This window comes from Triticum urartu, chromosome 6 (genome assembly GCF_003073215.2).
Source record: "Triticum urartu cultivar G1812 chromosome 6, Tu2.1, whole genome shotgun sequence".
In the NCBI taxonomy this organism is placed as follows: Eukaryota; Viridiplantae; Streptophyta; class Magnoliopsida; order Poales; family Poaceae; genus Triticum; species Triticum urartu.
In genome coordinates, this window is record NC_053027.1 from 24370328 (window position 1) to 24394859 (window position 24532).

The following is a 24532-nucleotide window of genomic DNA, read 5'->3' on the forward strand; positions in this document are numbered from 1 at the left end:
GAAGGGAGAAACAGAGGAGCTACAAATCAGTAACAAAAACACAAATGTGTCAGCTGAACCAAAAGTTGCAAATCGATCTTGCACTTCCTGGTTCCTTCATCTATCAACTCAAACTCCTTTAGCTGTAATTTGACAGTGAACAAGGTCAGTAGGAGCTACAACATGACAAAGCAAAGTGCAAATAGGATTAGGACCTGTAACTATTTGCTCAACAGTTAAACTAGTCGTCTAGTAAAATTTGTTCTCCTAGCATGCTTTTTGTTTTTAGATCAAATTGTTCGTCTGCAAGAAAATTATAAACTGCTGACCCACAAAAAACTGAGTCGAGGAGTCGCCTTCAGTCGGCGGACAGACACAAACCTATGAATGATTCTGAGATCGACGCTCTATGGGTCAGGGCGCTCGATAATCTTTGTGCGGATCTGACTCAACCATCTCCTGAGCCTGAGGAGGAGGTTGAGCGGGTAGATAATGTGGAAATGCGCACCTCTGTGGCTGGTTGTGAGGACCAACTGCAGAGTTTTAATGCTCCTAAACACAAATGGAAGCGAAAGATTTGCCCAGATTCCGCAAAGCGTAGGAGCGCTCGGATCCGAACAGCTAAAAAATTCCATGACGAGATATGAAAGGAATCTTTTGGAATAGCAGAGGTCTGAAAGACTTGGCTAAAAGAAGGTTTCTTGCTGAGGCTTCTATTGAGCATAAGTTGGACTTTATCGCTCTGTCGGAAACGGGTAGAGCCAACTTCTCGCCACAATTTCTTAATACTCTTTCGGGGGGTATTGATTTTGACTGGCATTGTCTACCTCCGCAAGGAAGATCGGGTGGGATTTTACTCGGGGTTAGATGTGACTCGTTAGAAGTCCGAAGTGTGGTCATGGGAGATTTCGCTGTTAAGTTTAGGGTGCGGTCGAAGTCAGATGGGTTTAACTGGGCTTTGGTAGCAGTTTATGGTGCCACACAGCCTGAGCATAAACCGATTCTTGGCTGATCTGGTTAGGATTTGCGTTTCTGAACAACTTCCTATCCTGATGGGGGGTGATTTTAATATCATCAGAAGGAGTGATGAGAAGAGTAATGACAATTTTGATGGCCGATGGTCCTTCATGTTTAACACAATCATTGAAAGCCTAGATCTGCGTGAGATAGAGCTTTCGGGCAGAAAGTTTACCTGGGCTAACGCCTTGCCAAATCCGATGTTTGAAAAGCTGGATCGAGTCCTGGCTAGCGTTGAATGGGAGCAGAAATTTCCATATGTTACGGTCCAGGCGCTTACTCGTGCAATTTCTGATCACACGCCTTTATTCCTTGATTCTGGAGAGGCTACCCATTTGGGAAATAAAAATGTTTTCTCCTTCGAGCTTCCTTGGTTTGAGAGAGAAGGCTTCTTGGATCTCGTAGCCAGAGAATGGGCTAAGGATGCAGGAGGTCGGTCTGCGCTTGAGCGCTGGCAGAATAAAATTAGGCATTTGAGAAGTTTCCTACGTGGGTGGGCTAAGCATCTCAGTGGGATTTATAAGGCCGAAAAGGAACAGCTCCTTTTGCTTATTCAGTCCCTTGATGTAAATGCCAAGACCACGATTCTGCCAGCCTCGGAGCTGCATGCAAAGCTAGAGGCTGAAATGAGGCTGAAAGAGCTCCTTCGTGAGGAAGAACTAAAGTGGGCGCTTCGGGCTAAGGTCACTACAGTTGTTCAGGGGGATGCGAACACACAATTTTTTCACCTGATCGCCAATGGTAAGCATAGAAAAAAGAGGATCTTTCAGCTTGAACAAGACGAGGGAACGATTCTTGGTCAGGAAAACTTAAAGCAATATATCACTGAGTTCTACAAGCAGCTGTTTGGGCCTCCAGAGGACAACTATGTGTCGCTGGATGAGTCTAGGATTGAGGATGTGCCTCAACTTACGGCTGTTGAGAATGATATTTTAGTCGCTCCTTTTTCTGAGAAAGAGGTATTTGAGGCCATTTCCCAGATGAAGAATAATAAGGCTCCTGGCCCGGATGGTTTCCCGGCAGAGTTCTATAAGAAGTGTTGGCATATTATTAAAGGAGATCTCTTGCCTTTGTTCAATGATTTATTCTTGGGCCAGCTTCATCTTTTTAAGCTGAATTTTGGAACTATAACCTTACTTCCAAAGAAGACAGAGGCTGTGCGGATTGAGCAATTCCGGCCTATCTGTCTGCTTAATGTTAGTTTCAAAAATTTTACCAAGGTCGGGACGAATAGGCTCACACAGATTGCGCATACTGTGGTGCAGCCTACTCAGTCTGCTTTCATGCCGGATAGGAACATCCTCGAAGGAGTTGTGATCCTACATGAAACGCTCCATGAGATCCACACGAAAAAACTTGATGGTGTTGTTTTCAAAGTGGATTTCGAGAAAGCGTACGACAAAGTCAAATGGCCTTTCCTACAACAGGCACTCCGAATGAAGGGTTTTGATGAAGCTTGGAGAAGACAAGTGGAATCCTACACGCAAAAAGGGAGTGTTGGAATTAAAGTGAACAACGATATAGGCCATTATTTCCAGACACACAAGGGCCTGAGACAAGGTGATCCAATGTCTCCCATTCTCTTCAATATTGTCGCAGAAATCTTGGCAATCCTGATAGGTAGGGCAAAGGAGGCCGGTCAAGTAGGTGGCTTGGTGCCGCATCTTGTTGATGGTGGCGTGTCCATCCTGCAGTACGCTGATCATACAATTATCTTTATGGAGCATGACTTGGCAAAAGCAAGAAATATGAAGCTGGTGTTGTGCCTTTTCGAGCAATTGACTGGCCTGAAGATTAACTTCCATAAGAGTGAGTTGTTCTGTTTTGGGAGAGCCAAAGAGGAACAAGATGCTTATAAGCAATTGTTTGGTTGCGAAGTGGGAGCACTTCCGTTCACTTACCTGGGTATCCCCATTCATCATCGTAAGCTGACAAACAGCGAATGGAAATGTATTGAGGATCGGTTTGAGAAGAAACTAAGCTGCTGGAAGGGCAAACTCATGTCGTATGTGTGACGCCCCCGATTCAATCGTACACTAATCATACACACAAACGTGTACGATCAAGATCAGGGACTCACGGGAAGATATCACAACACAACTCTACAAATAAAAATAAGTCATACAAGCATCATATTACAAGCCAGGGGCCTCGAGGGCTCGAATACAAGAGCTCGATCATAGACGAGTCAGCGGAAGCAACAATATCTGAGTACAGACATAAGTTAAACAAGTTTGCCTTAAGAAGGCTAGCACAAACAGGGATACAGATCGAAAGAGGCGCAAGCCTCCTGCCTGGGATCCTCCTAACTACTCCTGGTCGTCGTCAGCGGGCATCACGTAGTAGTAGGCACCTCCGGTGCAGTAGGAGTCGTCGTCGAAGGTGGCGTCTGGCTCCTGGGCTCCAACATCTGGTTGCGACAACCAGGTAGAAGGGATAGGGGGAAAAGAGGGAGAAAGAAACCGTGAGTACTCATCCAAAGTACTCGCAAGAAAGGAACTATACTACATATGTATGCATTGGTATCAAATGGAATAAGGGTATCATATGTGGACTGAACTGCAGAAAGCCGGAATAAGGGGGGATAGCTAGTCCTTTCGAAGACTACGCTTCTGGCAGCCTCCGTCTTGCAGCATGTAGAAGAGAGTAGACTGAAGACCTCCAAGTAGCATCGTATAGCATAATCCTAACCGATGATCCTCCCCTCGTCGCCCTGTGAGAGAGCGACCACCGGTTGTATCTGGCACTTGGAAGGGTGTGTTTTATTAAGTACCCGGTTCTAGTTGTCATAAGGTCAAGGTACAACTCCAAATCGTCCTGTTACCGAAGATCACGGCTATTCGAATAGATTAACTTCCCTGCAGGGGTGCACCACATACCCCAACACGCTCGATCCCATTTGGCCGGACACACTTTCCTGGGTCATGCCCGGCCACGGAAGATCAACACGTCGCAGCCCCACCTAGGCACAACAGAGAGGTCAGCACGCCGGTCTAAACCTAAGCGCCCAGGGGTCTGGGCCCATCGCCCTTAGCACACCTGCACGTTGCGAACGCGGCCGAAAGCAGACCTAGCCTAGTGGCCTTCCAGTCCAATCCGGCGCGCGCCACTCAGTCGCTGATGTCACGAAGGCTTCGGCTGATACCACGACGCCGGGATACCCATAACTACTCCCGCGTAGATGGTTAGTGTGTATAGACCAAATGGCCAGACTCAGATCAAATACCCAGATCTCGTTAAGCGTGTTAAGTATCCGCGAACGCCGACCAGGGCCAGGCCCACCTCTCTCCTAGGTGGTCGGAACCTGCCCTGCCGCTCCGCCTCAAAACTCCACTCGCGGGTGCTCCTCAAGCCGACCCGTCTTTAGTCACTACATGTATCAAGTATAAAGTATATAGTATATACCCGTGATCAACTCCCGAGTGATCACGGCCCGATAGTATAGCATGGCAGACGGACAAGGATGTAGGGCCACTGATGATAAACTAGCATCCTATACTAAGCAATAGGATTGCAGGTAAAGGTAACAACAGTAGTAGCAAGGACAGGCTATGCATCAGTATAGGATTAATGGGAAGCAGTAACATGCTACGCTACTCTAATGCAAGCAGTATAGAGAAGAGTAGGCGATATCTGGTGATCAAAAGGGGGGGCTTGCCTGGTTGCTCTGGCAAGAGAGAGGGGTCGTCAACACCGTAGTCGTACGGGGTAGCAGCGGCGTCGGTCTCGGTGTCTAGAGAGAGAAGAGGGGGAAGAAACAATAAATATAATGCAAGCATATGCATAGTGATGCATGACATGACAAGTTACGGCGTTAGAGGTGCCCTAACGCGGTAGTAGGTGATACCGGTGAAGGGGGATAACATCCGAGAAAGTATCCCTGGTGTTTCGCGTTTTCGGACCGGTGAACCGGAGGGGGAAAGTTGCGAGTTTGATAGGTTAGGGATGCGTGGCGGATGAACGGGCTGCGTATCCGAATTCGTCTCGTCGTTCTGAGCAACTTTCATGTACGAAGTTTTTCCATCCGAGCTACGGTTTATTTTATATTAATTTTAAAATATTTAAATCATTTTTAGGATTTATTTATTTAATTTAATCAACATTATCCAGACTAGTGTCTGCTGACGTCATCATGACGTCAGTAGTTGACTTGGTCAACCTGACAGGTGGTTCCCGATCGTCATACTCTGTTTTAATTAACTAACAGTTAATTAGGTTAATTAGTGATTAGGTTAATCTAATTATAATTAATTAACTTAATTAATTCCTTAATTAATTAATTAATTAATTAATTTTATTATTATTATATATATATTTTTTATTCTTTTCTATTTTACATATTATTTTTAATTCCTTTTTTTTAACAAAACGTTCTGGGGCTGGGGCCCCCGTGTCAATGGCCCAGAGGCCTAGCGGTTTTGGGCGCTGGTTGCGGGCATAGCCCGAACGGGCGCACGCCCAGGGGCGAGCAAAACCGACCGGCGCCGAGCGGGCGCGAGGGCAGCGGTGGCCGGAGCGATGGCGGGCAGGGGGCCTCGGTGGTCGGGACATGCGGGCATGCGGGTGCGGGCGAAGCCGCAGCCCGCCTGGTAGCAAGGTGAGGCCGGAGCGGGGTCTGCTTGGCGCGGCCGGTGCAGCCGGCCGGCGCGGGTGAGAACGGTGAGCGGCGAGGCCCGGCGAGGCGGAACGGCAAGGCCAGGCGGCGCGGCAGTGGGGGGGCTGCGGGCATGGCTGCGAGCGGGAGGGAGGCGGGCGTCGCAGGGAGCAGCGGGCGCACGCCGGCAAGCACAGGCATGCGGGGGCCGAGGCACGGGGAAGGGGGACGCGGCACCAGGCGTGGGGAGCGCGAGCACGCGCACGAGCAAGGGCAGACGGGCACGGCGGTGCGGATGCGAGATTAGACAGGGGGAGAAGAGGGGGGCGGAGGCCGATGGCCTCACCAGCATTGCAGGGGGCACGGGGCGACGAGGCTCGATGGAGCTCGTCGAGGAGGAGGACGGGGACGTAGGTGTCGTCGCGGCGTCGGGGAGGCGGGCGCAGTCCGGCGGGGAGGAGGACGGGGACGCGGCGACGGCGGGGCAGCGTCAGGCGGCTTCGGGTCCTCGTGCGGCGGCGATGGTCTACGAAGGCGGTTGACGATGGTGAAGCGGTCCCCGACGACGGCGGGCGGCGGGATTGGCGATGGGGACGGGGCGGCAGCGTTGTGGGGGGGCGCGGGGCGTCGGCCCGATCCCGATCCAGAACTGGATCGGGGGGGAGGGGGAGGGAGCGAGTGGGGGGGAGTGGGGATCGGGTGGGTTAGGGTTTGGGGGGGGAATGGATAAGGGGAGGGAGGAAAGGCCGGTTGGGCCTGCGCCCGAATGGGCCGGCCAACTGGGCCAGTAGGCCGTGGGAGGGGGTTCCCTCTTTCTTCTTTTTTTTGTTAGTTTCTTTCTTTTATTTATTTTCCTTTTCTGTCTTTATTTATTTTAAAATACTTAGGCAGTTTATAAAATTGTGTTTATTACACCATATTGACCTATGTAAAATATGGCATCTCCCGAACACTTTTGTTTTAAATTTTGAAAAACTTTTATTGTTTGCTTTGATTTTGAAATTTGAATTCGAATGGGGTTGAATCATCGCGAGGTTTACAACAGTAAGAGTGGTGACGAGGCATCATTAGCAGAGGTTAATGTAGCTTGATTATCCGGGCGTTACAGTATGGAGGCCGACTGATTCTCATTAATTCGGTGATCACGAGTCTGCCTATGTTCCTTTTGTCCTTTTTTGAAGCTCCAGTTGGAGTCAGGAAAAGACTGGACTTCTATCGGTCCCATTTCTTCTGGCAGAGTGATGAACTTACGAGGAAGTACTTTTTAGCCAAATGGGACGTCATCTGCCGACCGAAAGACCAAGGGTGTCTGGGTGTTGAGAATCTTGAGGTTAAGAACCGATGCCTCCTCAGTAAGTGGCTTTATAAGTTAGCAGCTGAGACGGATGCAACTTGGGCGCAGATTCTGCGTAATAAGTATCTGCACTCAAAGACTTTGTCGCAGGTGACAGTCAGGCCGACTGACTCGCCGTTCTGGAAAGGGCTAATGAGAGTCAAAGCTACTTTCTTTAATAGAACAAGGTTTATTGTTGGTGATGGTAATAGTACTCGCTTCTGGGAGGATACTTGGCTGGGGGAAGCGCCGCTGGCGCTTCAGTATCCCTCGTTATTGTTGGAAATATGCCCTAGAGGCAATAATAAAAGCATTATTATTATATTTCCTTGTTCATGATAATTGTCTTTTATTCATGCTATAATTGTGTTATCCGGAAATCGTAATACATGTGTGAATAATAGACACCAACATGTCCCTAGTAAGCCTCTAGTTGACTAGCTCGTTGATCAACAGATAGTCATGGTTTCCTGACTATGGACATTGGATGTCATTGATAACGAGATCACATCATTAGGAGAATGATGTGATGGACAAGACCCAATCCTAAACATAGCACAAGATCGTATAGTTCGTTTGCTAGAGTTTTCCAATGTCAAGTATCTTTTCCTTAGACCATGAGATCGTGTAACTCCCGGATACCGTAGGAGTACTTTGGGTATACAAACGTCACAACGTAACTGGGTGACTATAAAGGTATACCGCGGGTATCTCCGAAAGTGTCTGTTGGGTTGACACGGATCAAGACTGGGATTTGTCACTCCGTATGACGGAGAGGTATCACTGGGCCCACTCGGTAATGCATCATCATTATGAGCTCAAAGTGACCAAGTGTCTGGTCACAGGATCATGCATTATGGTACGAGTAAAGTGACTTGCCAGTAACGAGATTGAACGAGGTATTGGGATACTGACGATCGAATCTCGGGCAAGTAACATACCGATTGACAAAGGGAATTGTATACGGGGTTGCTTGAATCCTCGACATCGTGGTTCATCCGATGAGATCATCGAGGAGCATGTGGGAGCCAACATGGGTATCCAAATCCCGCTATTGGTTATTGATGGAGAGCAATCTCGGTCATGTCTACATGTCTCCCGAACCCGTAGGGTCTACACACTTAAGGTTCGGTGACGCTAGGGTTGTAGGGATATGTATATGCAGTAACCCGAATGTTGTTCGGAGTCCCGGATGAGATCCCGGACGTCACGAGGAGTTTTGGAATGGTCCAGACGTAAAGAATTATATATAGGAAGTGCTATTTCGGCCATCGGGACAAGTTTCGGGGTCACCGGTATTGTACCGGGACCACCGGAAGGGTCCCGGGGGTCCACCGGGTGGGGCCACCTATCCCGGAGGGCCCCATGGGCTGAATTGGGAAGGGATCCAGCCCAAAGTGGGCTGGGGCGCCACTTCCCCCTAGGGCCCATGCGCCTAGGGTGGGGAAACCCTAAAGGGGGGCGCCCCTTGCTTGGGGGGCAAGCCCCCCACCCCTTGGCCGCCGCCCCCCTAGGAGATTGCATCTCCTAGGGCCAGCGCCCCCCCTAGGCCCCCTATATATAGTGGGGGGAGGAAGGGCCTCACACCCATGCCCTGGCGCCTCCCTCTCCCTCTCCAATACCTCCTCCTCCTCCATAGAGCTTGGCGAAGCCCTGCCGGAGTACTGCAGCTCCACCACCACCACGCCGTCATGCTGCTGCTGGAGCCATCTTCCTCAACCTCTCCTTCCCCCTTGCTGGATCAAGAAGGAGGAGACGTTACGCTGACCGTACGTGTGTTGAACGCGGAGGTGCCGTCCGTTCGGCGCTAGGATCTCCGGTGATTTGGATCACGTCGAGTACGACTCCCTCATCCCCGTTCTTTGAACGCTTCCGCTCGCAATCTACAAGGTACGTAGATGCATCCAATCACTCGTTGCTAGATGAACTCATAGATGGATCTTGGTGAAACCGTAGGAAAATTTTTGTTTTCTGCAACGTTCCCCAACAGTGGCATCATGAGCTAGGTCTATGCGTAGTTCTCTTTGCACGAGTAGAACACAATTTGTTGTGGGCGTAGATGTTGTCAACTTTCTTGCCGCTACTAGTCTTATTTTGCTTCAATGGTATTGTGGGATGAAGCGGCCCGGACCAACCTTACACGTACACTTACGTGAGACCGGTTCCACCGACTAACATGCACTAGTTGCATAAGGTGGCTGGCGGGTGTCTGTCTCTCCCACTTTAGTTGGAGCGGATTCGATGAAAAGGGTCCTTATGAAGGGTAAATAGAAGTTGACAAATCACGTTGTGGCTTTCACGTAGGTAAGAAAACGTTCTTGCTAGAACCCTATTGCAGCCACGTAAAACTTGCAACTACAATTAGAGGACGTCTAACTTGTTCTTGCAGCAAGTGTTTTGTGATGTGATATGGCCAAAGTTGTGATGAATGATGAATGATATATATGTGATGTATGAGATGTTCATGCTATTGTTATAGGAATCACGACTTGCATGTCGATGAGTATGACAACCGGCAGGAGCCATAGGAGTTGTCTTTTTTTATGACCTGCGTGTCATTGAGAAACGCCATGTAAATTACTTTACTTTATTGCTAAACGCGTTAGCCATAGTAGTAGAAGTAATAGTTGGCGAGCAACTTCATGGAGACATGATGATGGAGATCATGATGATGGAGATCATGGTGTCATGCCGGTGACAAGATGATCATGGAGCCCCAAGATGGAGATCAAAGGAGCTATGTGATATTGGCCATATCATGTCACTATTATTATTTGATTGCATGTGATGTTTATCATGTTTTTGCATCTTGTTTACTTAGAACGACGGTAGTAAATAAGATGATCCCTCATAATAATTTCAAGAAAGTGTTCCCCCTAACTGTGCACCGTTGCGACAGTTCGTTGTTTCGAAGCACCACGTGATGATCGGGTGTGATAGATTCTAACGTTCACATACAACGGGTGTAAGACAGATTTACACATGCAAACACTTACGTTGACTTGACGAGCCTAGCATGTATAGACATGGCCTCGGAACACAGAAGACCGAAAGGTCGAGCATGAGTCATATAGAAGATACGATCAACATGAAGATGTTCACCGATGTTGACTAGTCCGTCTCACGTGATGATCGGACACGGCCTAGTAAACTCGGATCATGTTATACTTAGATGACTGGAGGGGTGACTATCTGAGTGGGAGTTCATTGAATAATTTGATTAGGTGAACTTAATTATCATGAACTTAGTCTAAAATATTTACAATATGTCTTGTAGATCAAATGGCCAACGTAGTCCTCAACTTCAACGCGTTCCTAGAGAAAACCAAGCTGAAAGACGATGGCAGCAACTACACAGACTGGGTCCGGAACCTGAGGATCATCCTCATAGCTGCCAAGAAAGATTATGTCCTACAAGCAACGCTAGGTGACGCACCTGTTCTCCCTGCAGAACAAGACGTTATGAACGCTTGGCAGGCACGTACCGATGACTACTCCCTCGTTCAGTGCGGCATGCTTTACAGCTTAGAGGCGGGGCTCCAAAAACGTTTTGAGAGACACGGAGCATATGAGATGTTCGAAGAGCTGAAAATGGTTTTCCAAGCTCATGCCCGGGTCGAGAGATATCAAGTCTCCGACAAGTTCTTCAGCTGTAAGATGGAGGAAAACAGTTCTGTCAGTGAGCACATACTCACTATGTCTGGGTTGCATAACCGCTTGACTCAGCTGGGAGTTAATCTCCTGGATGACGCGGTCATTGACAGAATCCTTCAGTCGCTTCCACCGAGCTACAAGAGCTTTGTGATGAACTTCAATATGCAGGGGATGGAAAAGACCATTCCTGAAGTATTTGCAATGCTGAAATCACCAGAGGTAGAAGTCAAAAAGGAACATCAAGTGTTGATGGTGAATAAAACCACTAAGTTCAAGAAAGGCAAGGGTAAGAAAAACTTCAAGAAGGACGGTAAGGGAGTTGCCACGCCCGGCAAGCAAGCTGCCGGGAAGAAGCCAAAGAATGGACCCAAGCCCGAGACTGAGTGTTTTTATTGCAAGGGAAGTGGTCACTGGAAGCGGAACTGCCCCAAATACTTAGCAGACAAGAAGGCCAGCATCACGAAAGGTATATGTGATATACATGTAATTGATGTGTACCTTACCAGTACTCGTAGTAGCTCTTGGGTATTTGATACCGGTGCAGTTGCTCATATTTGTAACTCAAAGCAGGAGCTGCGGAATAAGCAGAGACTGGCGAAGGACGAGGTGACGATGCGCGTCGGGAATGGTTCCAAGGTCGATGTGATCGCCGTCGGCACGCTACCTCTACATTTACCTACGGGACTAGTTTTGAACCTCAATAATTGTTATTTAGTGCCAAGTTTGAGCATGAACATTGTATCAGGATCTCGTTTAATACGAGATGGCTACTCATTTAAATCTGAGAATAATGGTTGTTCTATTTATATGAGAGATATGTTTTATGGTCATGCTCCGATGGTGAATGGTTTATTCTTAATGAATCTCGAGCGTAATACTACACATATTCATAGTGTGAATACCAAAAGATGTAAGATTGATAATGATAGTCCCACATACTTGTGGCACTGCCGCCTTGGTCACATAGGTGTCAAACGCATGAAGAAGCTCCATGCAGATGGACTTTTAGAGTCTCTTGATTACGAATCATTTGACACGTGCGAACCATGCCTCATGGGTAAAATGACCAAGACTCCATTCTCAGGAACAATGGAGCGAGCAACCAACTTATTGGAAATCATACATACTGATGTGTGCGGTCCAATGAGTGTTGAGGCTCGCGGTGGCTATCGTTATGTTCTCACCCTCACTAATGACTTGAGTAGATATGGGTATATCTATTTAATGAAACACAAGTCTGAGACCTTTGAAAAGTTCAAGGAATTTCAGAGTGAGGTTGAAAATCAACGTGACAGGAAAATCAAGTTCCTGCGATCAGATCGTGGAGGAGAATACTTGAGTCACGAATTTGGCACACACTTAAGAAAATGTGGAATAGTTTCACAACTCACGCCGCCTGGAACACATCAGCGTAATGGTGTGTCCGAACGTCGTAATCGCACTCTATTAGATATGGTGCGATCTATGATGTCTCTTACCGATTTACCGCTATCTTTTTGGGGCTATGCTTTAGAGACTGCCGCATTCACTTTAAATAGGGCTCCATCGAAATCCGTTGAGACGACACCGTATGAATTATGGTTTGGGAAGAAACCTAAGCTGTCGTTTCTAAAAGTTTGGGGATGCGATGCTTATGTCAAGAAACTTCAACCTGAAAAGCTCGAACCCAAATCGGAAAAATGCGTCTTCATAGGATACCCTAAAGAAACTATTGGGTATACCTTCTACCTCAGATCCGAAGGCAAGATCTTTGTTGCCAAGAATGGTTCCTTTCTAGAGAAAGAGTTTCTCTCGAAAGAAGTAAGTGGGAGGAAAGTAGAACTTGATGAAGTATTACCTCTTGAACCGGAAAATGGCGCAACTCAAGAAAATGTTCCTGAGGTGCCTGCACCGACTAGAGAGGAAGTTAATGATGATGATCATGAAACTTCAGATCAAGTTGCTACTGAACTTCGTAGGTCCACAAGGACACGTTCCACACCAGAGTGGTACGGCAACCCTGTCTTGGAAATCATGTTGTTAGACAACGGTGAACCTTTGAACTATGAAGAAGCGATGGCGGGCCCGGATTCCGACAAATGGCTAGAAGCCATGAAATCCGAGATAGGATCCATGTATGAAAACGAAGTATGGACTTTGACTGACTTGCCCATTGAGCGGCGAGCCATAGAAAATAAATGGATCTTTAAGAAGAAGACAGACGCGGATGGTAATGTGACCATCTATAAAGCTCGGCTTGTCGCTAAGGGTTATCGACAAGTTCAAGGGGTTGACTACGATGAGACTTTCTCACCGGTAGCGAAGCTAAAGTCCGTCCGAATCATGTTAGCAATTGCCGCATTCTATGATTATGAGATATGGCAAATGGACGTCAAAACGGCATTCCTTAATGGTTTCCTCAAGGAAGAATTGTATATGATGCAGCCGGAAGGTTTTGTCGATCCTAAGAATGCTAACAAGGTGTGCAAGCTCCAACGCTCGATTTATGGGCTGGTGCAAGCATCTCGGAGTTGGAACATTCGCTTTGATGAGATGATCAAAGCGTTTGGGTTTATGCAGACTTATGGAGAAGCCTGCGTTTACAAGAAAGTGAGTGGGAGCTCTGTAGCATTTCTCATATTATATGTAGATGACATACTTTTGATGGGAAATGATATAGAACTCTTAGACAGCATTAAGGCCTACTTGAATAAGAGTTTTTCAATGAAGGACCTTGGAGAAGCTGCTTATATATTAGGCATCAAGATCTATAGAGACAGATCAAGACGCCTCATAGGTCTTTCACAAAGCACATACCTTGATAAGATATTGAAGAAGTTCAATATGGATCGGTCTAAGAAGGGGTTCTTGCCTGTGTTGCAAGGTGTGAAATTGAGCTCAGCTCAATGTCCGACCACGGCAGAAGATATAGAAGAGATGAGTGTCATCCCCTATGCCTCAGCCATAGGTTCTATTATGTATGCCATGCTGTGTACTAGACCTGATGTAAACATTGCCGTAAGTTTGGTAGATAGGTACCGAAGTAATCCCGGCAAGGAACACTCGACAGCGGTCAAGAATATCCCGAAGTACCTGAAAAGGACTAAGGAAATGTTTCTCGTCTATGGAGGTGACGAAGAGCTCGTCGTAAAGGGTTACGTCGACGCTAGCTTCGACACAGATCTGGATGACTCAAAGTCACAAACCGGATACGTGTATATTTTGAATGGTGGGGCAGTAAGCTGGTGCAGTTGCAAGCAAAGCATCGTGGCGGGATCTACATGTGAAGCGGAGTACATGGCAGCCTCGGAGGCAGCACATGAAGCAATTTGGGTGAAGGAGTTCATCACCGACCTAGGAGTCATACCCAATGCGTTGGGGCCAATCAAACTCTTCTGTGACAACACTGGAGCTATTGCACTTGCCAAGGAGCCCAGGTTTCACACTAAGACCAGGCACATCAAGCGTCTCTTTAACTCCATTCGTGAAAAATGTTCAAGATGGAGACATAGATATTTGTAAAGTACATACGGACCTGAATGTAGCAGATCCATTGACTAAACCTCTCCCTAGATCAAAACATGATCAACACCAGAATTCCATGGGTGTTCGATTCATCACAATGTAACTAGATTATTGACTCTAGTGCAAGTGGGAGACTGTTGGAAATATTCCCTAGAGGCAATAATAAAAGCATTATTATTATATTTCCTTGTTCATGATAATTGTCTTTTATTCATGCTATAATTGTGTTATCCGGAAATCGTAATACATGTGTGAATAATAGACACCAACATGTCCCTAGTAAGCCTCTAGTTGACTAGCTCGTTGATCAACAGATAGTCATGGTTTCCTGACTATGGACATTGGATGTCATTGATAACGAGATCACATCATTAGGAGAATGATGTGATGGACAAGACCCAATCCTAAACATAGCATAAGATCGTATAGTTCGTTTGCTAGAGTTTTCCAATGTCAAGTATCTTTTCCTTAGACCATGAGATCGTGTAACTCCCGGATACCGTAGGAGTACTTTGGGTATACCAAACGTCACAACGTAACTGGGTGACTATAAAGGTATACTACGGGTATCTCTGAAAGTGTCTGTTGGGTTGACACGGATCAAGACTGGGATTTGTCACTCCGTATGACGGAGAGGTATCACTGGGCCCACTCGGTAAGGCATCATCATTATGAGCTCAAAGTGACCAAGTGTCTGGTCACGGGATCATGCATTACGGTACGAGTAAAGTGACTTGCCAGTAACGAGATTGAACGAGGTATTGGGATACCGACGATCGAATCTCGGGCAAGTAACATACTGATTGACAAAGGGAATTGTATACAGGGTTGCTTGAATCCTCGACATCGTGGTTCATCCGATGAGATCATCGAGGAGCATGTGGGAGCCAACATGGGTATCCAGATCCCGCTGTTGGTTATTGACGGAGAGCAATCTCGGTCATGTCTACATGTCTCCCGAACCCGTAGGGTCTACACACTTAAGGTTCGGTGACGCTAGGGTTGTAGGGATATGTATATGCAGTAACCCGAATGTTGTTCGGAGTCCCGGATGAGATCCCGGACGTCACGAGGAGTTTCGGAATGGTCCGGAGGTAAAGAATTATATATAGGAAGTGCTATTTCGGCCATCGGGACAAGTTTCGGGGTCACCGGTATTGTACCAGGACCACCGGAAGGGTCCCGGGGGTCCACCGAGTGGGGCCACCTATCCCGGAGGGCCCCATGGGCTGAAGTGGGAAGGGATCCAGCCCAAAGTGGGCTGGGGCGCCACTTCCCCCTAGGTCCCATGCGCCTAGGGTGGGGAAACCCTAAAGGGGGCGCCCCTTGCTTGGGGGGCAAGCCCCCCACCCCTTGGCCGCCGCCCTCCTAGGAGATTGCATCTCCTAGGGCCGCCGCCCCCCCCTAGGCCCCCTATATATAGTGGGGGGAGGAAGGGCCTCACACCCATGCCCTGGCGCCTCCCTCTCCCTCTCCAATACCTCCTCCTCCTCCATAGAGCTTGGCGAAGCCCTGCCGGAGTACTGCAGCTCCACCACCACCACGCCATCATGCTGCTGCTGGAGCCATCTTCCTCAACCTCTCCTTCCCCCTTGCTGGATCAAGAAGGAGGAGACATTACGCTGACCGTACGTGTGTTGAATGCGGAGGTGCCGTCCGTTTGGCGCTAGGATCTCCGGTGATTTGGATCACGTCGAGTACGACTCCCTCATCCCCGTTCTTTGAACGCTTCCGCTCGCAATCTACAAGGTACGTAGATGCATCCAATCACTCGTTGCTAGATGAACTCATAGATGGATCTTGGTGAAACCGTAGGAAAATTTTTGTTTTCTACAACGTTCCCCAACAGTTATATCGTATTGTGCAGCGACGCGATGCTCTGGTTGCAACGAGTTTGCAGTCCACCCCCCTTAATATTCAGTTTAGGAGGGTGCTTGTTGGAGTACGGTGGGAAGCTTGGCTTCATCTGGTGAGTAGACTGATGGAGGTTCAGCTTACTCACCAGCCCGATCAGTTGTGTCGGAAGCTTACTACTTCTGGGGAATTCACAGTCAAGTCGATGTACCTTGACGTCAACAATTCTAGTGTTATTCCTAGTTCCATATATGTTTGGAAAGTTAAGGTTCCGCTAAAAATCAAAGTGTTTATGTGGTTTGTACATAAACAAGTTATCTTAACGAAAGATAATTTGGTTAAGCGCAACTGGATAGGCTCTACTAGGTGTAGTTTCTGTGATCGGGATGAAAATATCAAGCACCTCTTCTTTGATTGCCCGTTGGCGAGGGTTCTGTGGCGCTCGGTGCAAATTGCCTTTAACATTACTCCTCCGAGTTCGGTCGGGTCGTTATTTGGAACGTGGCTTGTTGGGATAGAGTCTGAAACAGCTAGACAAATTCGCGTAGGAGTATGTGCGTTGTTATGGGCAATTTGGAACTGCAGAAATGATTTGGCTTTTAACAGAACATCAACTATCCATTTTTTGTAGGTTTTATTCCGGGCTACTGCGCTAATCCATATGTGGTCCTTACTCACTCCGATGGAGGCCAGGGAGCGTTTGGTTACTGGATCTCTCCGGTGGGAGATGGTAGCACGGGATATCTTCAACCAGTTTGGATGGCAGTCACGTAATATGATAGGCGATTAGTTTACCTATCTATATTTTGCCAGCCGGTTGTGGCTTTTGGGCCTTTTCTGGCTTTGTTTCTGTTGCTCTCTGTGAGCCAGCTTATCATCTTGTTGCAGACTGCAAGACATTGTTGAACTACTTTTTTTTAATAATAATTGTGGCCGTATGCATCGTTCTGATGCAGAGGCCGGGGAGTCCCCCCTTTTCCAAAAAAAACAGTATATACACTTAAAATTCGATGTGCATCACCTCAAGAAGAATGAAACAAGGTTTTGTGTGTATATAGCAGCTAAAATGTAGTAGGCAGCATGGCAGAGCATCATAGGTCATCAAGTGCTGCAAACCCCCTAGATTTCCTCTCAAAAAATAAAACCTCGTGCCTTAAAACTTTTGCTTCTTAAATTCAAAATACACCTTTTGGGACAGTATTACAGGTTTTCAGCAAGGTGTATCCGACAAGAGCATTTGCGGTGCATACTCACTAGTGTAGAACCGGGCAATAGCACCGGTTCGTAAGGCCCTTTAGTGCCGGTTCCATAACCGGCACTAAAGTGTGGTCACTAAAGGCCCCCCCTTTAGTACCGGTTCAGTACGAACCGGTGCTAAAGGGAAACCACGTGGCACGAGCCAGCTCCGGGGGCCGGGAGCCCTTTAGTACCGGTTGGTAACACCAACCGGTACTAAATGTTTGTGGGTTTTTGTTTTATTTTGTATTTTTTAATTAAATTTGTGTTATTAATTTAATTTAGGATTGTTTTACGTTATAATGAGTTGTAGTCGTCATCATCATCGCATATTAATAAATAAATAAACTCTAGCTAGCTAAAAATCATCGTAGTCGTCTAATTACCACTATTTAATCATCGTAGTCATTACCGCTAGCTATCTAATCATCACCAACACTGGCTAGCTTAAAGAGGAAACATTCACTTTCTAACAGAAGCAAAGATATCATCGAGTTCAACATAATCATCACCAACATCGAAGTTCAGGACACGGACATGAGACACTAATTAAGAGCATGAACTAGTGCTGCTCCCTCTCGGGTAGAATAGCATAGAACATGTATAGCTCTCCTGATTCATCATACTGGAGCATGCAGATGAATCTGTCTCCTAATCTTGGGTGGCGGTTCTCCTTGCTGCCCCCTAGTACTTCTCTGCGATCGTTAACAATTTTGCTCCAATCTTTCACTATTAAGCATTCTTCGCTTTCAAAAATCCTGAATGCACTCATGTGCAATGTAGGATATCTTAGCCGTAAGCTAACCATTGACATGTCACCTTTAGTCTCGATCCACTGAGGCACAACTGTCATCGGAAGTCCCTGTTGAAGAACATCGTATAGTAATTAATATACTAAGCAATTAAAGTTTAGCTTCAAAAATAATGTATGCAAAAGATGCACTAATTAAGGACAAATAGTTAAAATCTTACCATCTTTCGATTATAGATGTGACCGTAGTTCAATACGATCACCATTGGTCGCACGTTTTGAGTACTAACATTTCTAAGTTCAGGAAAAAATTTGTCTTGACAGTATTAAGATCCTCAAGCCATGAAACATAATGACTTATCTCCTCGCAGTTTAGTTGAGCCCCGGGGCAGTAGTAGGTCCTGTCTACCAAGCGCCGGACATGTTTGCTTGAACCGAAATAAGCTGACAATACAAATTAGTTGTCAACTATTTTTGAATAAACTGTATCAAAGACATAAACATATGCATGCATGGTTGAGAAAAACTCACATAATGGTAGAACTGGAGGTGTTTGCACATCGACCCAGATGTCTATATTACCTTCAATATCATCTTCTGGACGAATATCAAAGGTGACAACCATACCAGGCTCAAATGCATAAGCCTTGCATAGTGCTTGCCAAGTTTTGCATTCAAAATGGGTGTATGTGTCTCCATTATATAATTTGACGTTGAAAGTATACCCATGCTCCGTCTTCAAGTAAACTCTTTTTACCTCCATATCATCTATAGAACTAAAACCTATCTTATCCAAGACAAAAATTCTTGCATGGCAGGGGATGCGCTAGTAGAATAGTGAAAATTTAAATTTATAAGTTGAAGCAAATGAAGCATAAGTTTTGCATTCAAATAATAATTGCCAAAGTAACTTACTGTATCAACTTCGAATGTCTCATCCAGCTTGATGCTGAAGCGCCTACCATCAACAAGGAAATTTCTGTCGCACAGGCCGCGCTGGTCTTCACAGTATTCGCACATAATGAAATCTTTTTCGTCGTCAGATGACATTTCCTATGTTCATATAGGTGAAACATTAAACACCTATTACTATCTAACATTAATTAATATCTAGCCAAATATATATTCATCTAACATTTGACATTAATATATCTAACTATATTCATCTCTAACAATTGACATTATTATATATTTAACTTTTCTATCTAATTCATGTAACATTCGACATTAATCTAACATTTATATAAACTCAAAATATATAAAAAATTAAATAAACAGAAAAACTTATTAACAAATAATATTTTAATTAGATCATCAAATCTCAGATACCTAAATTTTCTTACTAAAAATAAACTAGTTATATTAATTATTGAAGTAGTTCAAATCTCATATACCTAAATAAACTAGTTATATTAATTATAGAACTATTTCAAATCTCATATACCTAAATAAACTAGTTCGACAATTTTCTTACTAAAAATAAACTAGTTATATTAATTATTGAACTAGTTCAAATCTCATATACCTAAATAAACTAGTTCGATAATTTTCTTACTAAAAATAAACTAGTTATATTAATTATTCAACTAGTTCAAATCTCTAGTTCGACAATTTTCTATCTAGCTAATTCATCTAACATTCGACATTAATCAAACATTCGATCATCTAATTAACTTTTCTAAAAAACAGAAAATAAGTAAAAAAATGTGTGTGTATGTGTGTGTGTATGTATATATGCATGTGTGTGTATGTGTGTGGCCCCGTACGCCGCTGCCCCGTACGTACGAGCGGGGGCGCCGGCGTACGGGGCGGGGGCGGCGGCGTACGTACGGGCGGGGGCGCCGCCATACGGGCCGGGTGCGATGACAACGGACGGCGGCGCGGCGGGTATACGCGAGAGCGAGAGACGTACGGGACCGCGGCGGTGTTGGGGAACGTAGTAATTTCAAAAAAATTCCTACGCACACGCAAGATATGGTGATGCATAGCAACGAGAGGAGAGAGTGTGATCTACGTACCCTTCTAGATCAACAACGGAAGCGTTTGGTTGATGTAGTCGTACGTCTCCATGGCCCGACAGATCAAGCACTGAAACTACGGCACCTCCGAGTTCTAGCACACGTTCAGCTCGATGACGATCCCCGGACTCTGATCCAGCAAAGTGTCGGGGAAGAGTTCCGTCAGCACGACGGCGTGGTGACGATCTTGATGTACTACTGTCGCAGGGCTTCGCCTAAGCACTGCTACAATATTATCGAGGACTATGGTGGCAGGGGGCGCCGCACACGGCTAAGAATATGATCACGTGGATCAACTTGTGTGTCATGGGGTGCCCCTGCCTCCGTATATAAAGGTTCAAGAGGGGGAGGCCGACCGGCCATCATAGGGTGTGCCAGGAGGAGTCCTACTCCCTCCGGGAGTAGGACTTCTCCCCCTATCCTAGTTGGAATAGGATTCGCGAGGTGGGAAAAGAGGGAGAGAGAAGGAGGGGGCGCCGGCCCCCTCTCTCCTTGTCCTATTCGGACTAAGGGGGAGGGGTGCGCGGCCCAGCCCTGGCCGCCTCTCCTCTTCTTCCACTAAGGCCCACTAAGGCCCATTAGCTCCCGGGGGGTTCCGGTAACCTCCCGGTACTCCGGTAAAATCCCGATTTCACCCGGAACACTTCCGATATCCAAACATAGGCTTCCAATATATCAATCTTTATGTCTCGACCATTTCGATACTCCTCGTCATGTCCGTGATCACATCCGGGACTCCGAACAACCTTCGGTACATCAAAACGTATAAACTCATAATATAACTGTTATCGAAACCTTAAGCGTGCGGACCCTACGGGTTCGAGAACAATGTAGACATGACCGAGACATGTCTCCGGTCAATAACCAATAGCGGGACCTGGATGCCCATATTGGCTCCTACATATTCTACGAAGATCTTTATCGGTCAGACCGCACAACAACATACGTTGTTCCCTTTGTCATCGGTATGTTACTTCCCCGAGATTCGATCGTCGGTATCCAATACCTAGTTCAATCTCGTTACTGGCAAGTCTCTTTACTCGTTCCGTAATACATCATCTCGCAACTAACTCATTAGTTGCAATGCTTATGTGATGTGCATTACCGAGAGGGCCCAGAGATACCTCTCCGACAATCGGAGTGACAAATCCTAATCTCGAAATACGCCAACCCGACATGTACCTTTGGAGACACCTGTAGAGCTCCTTTATAATCACCCAGTTACGTTGTGACGTTTGGTAGAACACAAAGTGTTCCTCCGGCAAACGGGAGTTGCATAATCTCATAGTCATAGGAACATGTATAAGTCATGAAGAAAGCAATAGCAACATACCAAATGATCGGGTGCTAAGCTAATGGAATGGGTCATGTCAATCAGATCATTCACCTAATGATGTGATCCCGTTAATCAAATAACTACTCTTTGTCCATGGTTAGGAAACATAACCATCTTTGATTAACGAGCTAGTCAAGTAGAGCCATACTAGTGACACTCTGTTTGTCTATGTATTCACACATGTATTATGTTTCCGGTTAATACAATTCTAGCATGAATAATAAACATTTATCATGAAATAAGGAAATAAATAATAACTTTATTATTGCCTCTAGGGCATATTTCCTTCAGTCTCCCACTTGCACTAGAGTCAATAATCTAGATCACATCACCATGTGATTAACATCAATAGTTCACATCATCATGTGATTAACACCCATAGTTCACATCGCCATGTGACCAACACCCAAAGGGTTTACTAGATTCAGTAATCTAGTTCACATCGCTTATGTGATTAACACCCAAAGAGTACTAAGGTGTGATCATGTTTTGCTTGTGAGATAAGTTTAGTCAACGGGTCTGCCATATTCAGATCCGTATGTATTTTGCAATTTTTTATGTCAACAATGCTCTGCACGGAGCTACTATTAGCTAATTTCTCCCACTTTCAATATGTATCCATATTTAGACTTATAGTCATCTAGATCAGTGTCAAAATTTGCATCGACGTAACCCTTTACGACGAACCCTTTTTGTCACATCCATAATTGAGAAACATATCCTTATTCCACTAAGGATAATTTTGACCGCTGTCCAGTGATCTACTCCTAGATCACTATTGTACTCCCTTATCAAAATCAGTGTAGGGTATACAATAGATCTGGTACACAGCATGGCATACTTTATAGAACCTATGGCCAAGGCATAGGGAATGACTTTCATTCTCTTTCTATCTTCTGTCGTGGTCGTGTTTTGAGTCTTACTCAATTTCACACCTTGTGACACAGGCAAGAACTCTTTCTTTGACTGTTCCATTTTGAACTACTTCAAAATCTTGTCAAGGTATGTACTCATTGAAAAAACTTATCAAGCGTTTTGATCTATCTCTATAGATCTTGATGCTCAATATGTAAGTAGCTTCACCGATGTCTTTCTTTGAAAAACTCCTTTCAAATACTCCTTTATGCTTTGCAGAATAATTCTACATTATTTCCGATCAACAATATGTCATTCACATATACTTATCAGAAATGCTGTAGTGCTCCCACTCACTTTCTTGTAAATACAAGCTTCACCGCAAGTCTGTATAAAACTATATGCTTTGATCAACTTATCAAAGCGTATATTCCAACTCCGAGATGCTTGCACCAGTCCATAAATGGATCGCTGGAGCTTGCATATTTTGTTAGCACCTTTAGGATTGACAAAACCATCTTGTTGCATCACATACAACTCTTCTTTAATAAATCCATTAAGGAATGCAGTTTTGTTTATCCATTTGCCAGATTTCATAAAATGCGGCAATTGCTAACATGATTCGGACAGACTTAAGCATAGATACGAGTGAGAAACTCTCATCGTAGTCAACACCTTGAACTTGTCGAAAACCTTTTGCGACAATTCTAGCTTTGTAGATAGTAACACTACTATTAGCGTCCGTCTTCCTCTTGAAGATCCATTTAATCTCAATGACTCGCCGATCATTGGGCAAGTCAATCAAAGTCCATACTTTGTTCTCATACATGGATCTTATCTCAGATTTCATGGCCTCAAGCCATTTCGCGGAATCTGGGCTCATCATCGCTTCCTCATAGTTCGCAAGTTCGTCATGGTCTAGTAACATGACTTCCAGAACAGGATTACCGTACCACTCTGGTGCGGATCTCACTCTGGTTTACCTACGAGATTCGGTAGTAACTTGATCTGAAGTTACATGATCATCATCATTAGCTTCCTCACTAATTGGTGTAGTAGTCACAGGAACAGATTTCTATGATGAACTATTTTCCAATAAGGGAGAAGGTACAATTACCTTATCAAGTTTTCTACTTTCCTCCCACTCACTTATTTCGAGAGAAACTCCTTCTCTAGAAAGGATCCATTCTTAGCAACGAATGTCTTGCCTTCGGATCTGTGATAGAAGGTGTACCCAACTGTCTCCTTTGGGTATCCTATGAAGACATATTTCTCCAATTTGAGTTTGAGCTTATCAAGATGAAACTTTTTCACATAAGCATCGCAACTCCAAACTTTAAGAAACGACGGCTTAGGTTTCTTGCCAAACCATAGTTCACACGGTGTCGTCTCAACGGATTTAGATGGTGCCCTATTTAACGTGAATGCAGCTGTCTCTAATGCATAACCCCAAAACGATAGTGGTAGATCGGTAAGAGACATCATAGATCGCACTATATCTAATAAAGTACGGTTATGACGTTCGGACACACCATTACACTAAGGTGTTCCAGGTGGCGTGAGTAGTGAAACTATTTCACATTGTTTTAATTGAAGGCCAAACTCGTAACTCAAATATTTTACCTCTGCGATCATATCATAGAAACTTTTATTTTCTTGTCACGATGATTTTCCACTTCACTCTGAAATTCTTTGAACTATTCAAATGTTTCAGACTTATGTTTCATCAAGTAGATATCCCCATATCTGCTCAAATCATCTGTGAAGGTCAGAAAATAATGATACCTGCTACAAGCCTTAATATTCATCGGACCACATACATCAGTATGTATGATTTCCAACAAATCTGTTGCTTGCTTCATTGTTCCGGAGAACGGCGTTTTAGTCATCTTGCCCATAAGGCATGGTTCGCAAGTACCAAGTGATTTATAATCAAGTGGTTCCAAAAGTCCATCAGTATGGAGTTTCTTCATGCGCTTTACACCGATATGACCTAAACGGCAGTGCCACAAATAAGTTGCACTATCATTATTAACTTTGCATCTTTTGGCTTCAATATTATGAATATGTGTAACACTATGATTGAGATCCAACGAACTATTTTCATTGGGTGTATGACCATCGAAGGTTTTATTCATGTAAACAGAACAACAATTATTCTCTGACTTTAATGAATAACCGTATTGCAATAAACATGATCAAATCATATTCATGCTCAACGCAAACACCAAATAACACTTATTTAGTTTCAACACTGATCCCGAAAGTATAGGGGAGTGTGCGATGATGATCATATCAATCTTGGAACTACTTCCAACACACATCGTCACTTCACCCTTAACTAGTCTCTGTTTATTCTGCAACTCCTGTTTCAAGTTACTACTCTTAGCAACTGATCCAG